Below are 3,687 nucleotides of genomic sequence, written 5' to 3'. Positions count from 1 at the left end.
CTTCTCATCTGGTGATGGCAAGCACTAAAATCCTGATTTTAACAGAATAGTAGTAAAAATGCCTCAGTGATTTAAGTTGAAAGCAGTACATTGGTACATGGTTCTTGTACTCAGATACCAGGAATGTATAAATATCTTTTTATTCAAAAGTACAAAATACATTATCTGTAGGCATGGACAATAACAGCAGCAAACGTTATATGTTGTCAGCTATAACTGATGGTTACGGTGATTTTCTTAAACATCAGCCAGGCTTTTCTTCAGTCATTTCCTTCAGCTGACTTCTCTGAAATTATTGTTGAGGAGCTCTGCCTTAAGCTTCCTCTCACAGTTCGTTAGTAATGGTTCAGCACTATTCTAGGAATTAGAATATGCCACTGCCCATACCACATTCCATTCCAGGGTCCTTCTCTTCTTTGGGAATTCTGGTGAGTACAACTTCCACAGTAGTTAATAGAGAGGCCACTCCAGCAGCATCCAAGAAAGCACTTCTTACAACATTAGTTGGATTTCTTCCATTATATTCACACAATCTTCAAGCATAGCACCATAACCAACTTCTGAGGAAATTTGGCATAATTTTCTCAACTGCGATCCTTCTACAGCCTGCATTCTTAGCAGTGGTCACTGCAGATGTTTTGAGTGTTCACCTAACAATTTCTATACCGAGTTTTTGACCTCCATTAGCTGGAGTTATTGAGTCCAAGTCTGGAATACACACTGAAGCAGGGCACAACCCCCTCCCAGAACAATGCCTTCTTCCGTAGCAGCTCATGTAGCATTGAGGGCATCTGTAACTCTCTTTCTTTTCATTCACATCAACACCACTTGTTCCAGCAACCTTCAGCAGAGCTACTCCTTCTGAGAGTTTTGCCACGTATTTATTCAATTTTTCTTTTTCATATTCACTAGTTGTGACATCTAACTGCTCTGTGATTTCTTGAGTACATTTTTCAATTTGAGCCTTGTCATCTTCCCTTTCAAGAGCATGGCATCATCTCTGGTCACAAAGACCTCTCCAACTTTTCCTAAGTCATGAAGCTGAACATCTGCAAGATTTAGTCAATCCTTCTCCAAACACTGCACCACCAGTAGCAATAGCCATGTCTTTAAGCTGGTTCTTTCTATTGTTGCCAAAACCTGGAGCTTTGCTACAATCTGAACACTAACTTTTAGCCTATTCAAAACCAGTGTGCTTACAGCTTCTCCATCAACATCTTTAGCAGTTATGACTGAGGACTTACACTGAGCATAGGCAATTGCAAGAGCAGGTATAATGGATAGGACACTAGACATTGTCTTTTCACTCAGGAGAACATGGGTATCTTGGAATCCATATTTCTGATTTTTTGATGTATTAATGAAGTATGGAGAAATATAACCTCAATCAAACATCATGTCTTCGATAATTTCTAATTCATCATTTAGTGTTTTTCTATCCTTTACTGTGATGACGCCCTCTCTTCCAACCATTTTCATTGTTTCAGAAATTACATTGCCAATTTCTTTGTCTCCATTTGCAGAAATTGTAGCAACCTGAGCAATTTCTTCAGGAGTTGTCATAGTTTTAGACTACTTCTTGGGTTCAGCAATTGCAGCATCAACAGCTACCATTTCCACAGGACTAGCACACTTGCTGATCTTCTTGAAGCCCTCCTTAGCAATGGAGCATGCTAGTACAGTAGCAGTAGTCATGCCACCCCCAGTCTCTTCATTTGTATTACTGGCAACATCTTGAACAAGTTTAGCACCGATATTTTTATCTTCATCTTTTAAGTCAGTGAACTTTGCAATGGTCACACCATCTTTTGTTACTTTAGGAATCCCAATTCTGTTTGATAATCGCTGTTCATCCCTTTGGCCCCATAGTAACGGCTACAGCTGGCTAAAAGGCTAAAGGTCAGAACTTTGGCTAAAAGGTCTGCACTTTGATGCATTAAGGCTCAAATTTTGGCATGAGCCCAAGTGAGATAAGGAGCCAGTGCCCTGGACACTGTCCTAATTTGGCAAAAGACTGTGGGCAGTAAAAGCAATTCTGTGGGGCAGCAGCAGGGCGTGCTGGTGGTGAGACAGGGAATAGGAGGTGAATGAGGGATAGAATGCATGGTATATATGGTTAGAATTATATTGGCTTTTCTATTTTTAATTATTTGAGGTACTCCCATACTGTTTTCCACCGTAGCTGCACCGATTTACATTCCCACCAACAGAGCATGAGGATTCCTTTCTCTCCACATCCTCATCAACACTTGTTATTTCTTTTGGATACTAGTCATTCTGACAGGTGTAAGGGGATACCCCATTGTAGTTTTGATTTGCATTTCCCTAATGATTACTGATGTTGCACATCTTTTCATATGTCTGTTGGCCATCTATATGACCTCTTTGGAAAAATGTCTCTGTTCAGGTTCTCTGTTCATTTTTAGTCAGATTATTTGTGTGTTTTTTTGGTGTTGAGTTACATAAGTTCTTTATATATTTTGGATATTAACCCCTTATCAGATAAATCACTTGCAAATCTCTTTTCCCATTCTGTAGGTTGCTTTTTCGCTTCATTGATGGTTTTCTTTACTGTGCAATATCTTATTATTTTGGCATGCTCCCAATAGTTTATTTTTGAAGGGCAAATCTCTTACCCCTTAAACAATAATTCCCTATTCCTTCCTCTCTCCAGCCCATAGTAACCTTTATTATACTTTCTGTCTCTGTTAATTTGTCTATTCTAGTTATCTCATATAAATGTAATATATTTTCCCTTTTGACTCTGACTTTAAGGCTGAGTAATATTTCATTTATGTATATACCATATTTTGTTTATCATGCATCATATGATGCACATTTGAGTTTTTCCATCTTTTGGCTGTTGTGAATAATGCTGATATAAACTGGCATACAAGTATCTGTTTGAGTTCCTTCCTTCAATTCTTTGGGGTATACACCTATATACTTAGAGGTATATACCTATATCGTGTGGTAAACCTATGTTTAACATTTTGAGGAACCACCAAAATATTTTCCACAGAAGCTGTACCATTTTACATCCCCACCAGCAATGCATAGGGTCCAATTTTTCCATATCCTAAAAAACCACTTGTTATTTCCTTTTTTTGTTTGTTTATAATAGGTGTGTTCATTTATAATAGGTGTGAAGTGGTATGTCATTATGATTCTGATTTCCATTTCTCTAGTAACTAAGGATGTTGAACATCTTTTTATGTGCTTATTGGTCATTTGTATGTCTTTTTTTTTTCTTTCAAGGATTTTATTTATTTATTTGAGAGACAGTGAGTGAGAGAGAGGGAGAGAGCACAAGTTGGGGCAGGGGGAGAGGCAGAGGGAGAAGCAGACTCCCCACTGAGCAGGGAGCCCAATGTGGGGGCACAATCTCAGGACCTTGAGACCATGACCTGAGCAGAAGGCAGACGCTTAACGAACTGAGCCACTCAGGCACCCCTGTATGTCTTCCTTAAAGAAATGTCTATTTAAGTCCTTTACCAATTTCTGAATTGGGTCATTTGTTTTTATGTTGTTGAGTTGTAGGAGTTCTTTATATAATCCCTTATCACATATATGATTTACAAATATATGCTTCTACTCTGTAGGTTGTCTTTCCACTCTCTTGATAGTGTCCTATAATGAGCAAAAGTTTTTAATTTTGGTTAATTTACCTATCTTTCTTTTGTTACC

The 3,687-nt window shown here is 38.4% G+C and overlaps 1 pseudogene; it reads right to left on the bottom strand.

Moving 5' to 3' along the window:
- Positions 1-364: 364 nt before the first annotated feature.
- Positions 365-2,303, bottom strand: LOC123792780 (60 kDa heat shock protein, mitochondrial pseudogene; annotated as a pseudogene).
- Between the last annotated feature and the right edge of the window lie 1,384 nt (positions 2,304-3,687).

This window comes from Ursus americanus, chromosome 20 (assembly GCF_024610735.1).
Source record: "Ursus americanus isolate L20-20 chromosome 20, mUrsAme1.1.p, whole genome shotgun sequence".
Classification (NCBI taxonomy): domain Eukaryota; kingdom Metazoa; phylum Chordata; class Mammalia; order Carnivora; family Ursidae; genus Ursus; species Ursus americanus.
The sequence above is the reverse complement of the archived record's forward strand: the minus strand, read 5'-3'. Positions and strand labels throughout refer to the sequence as shown.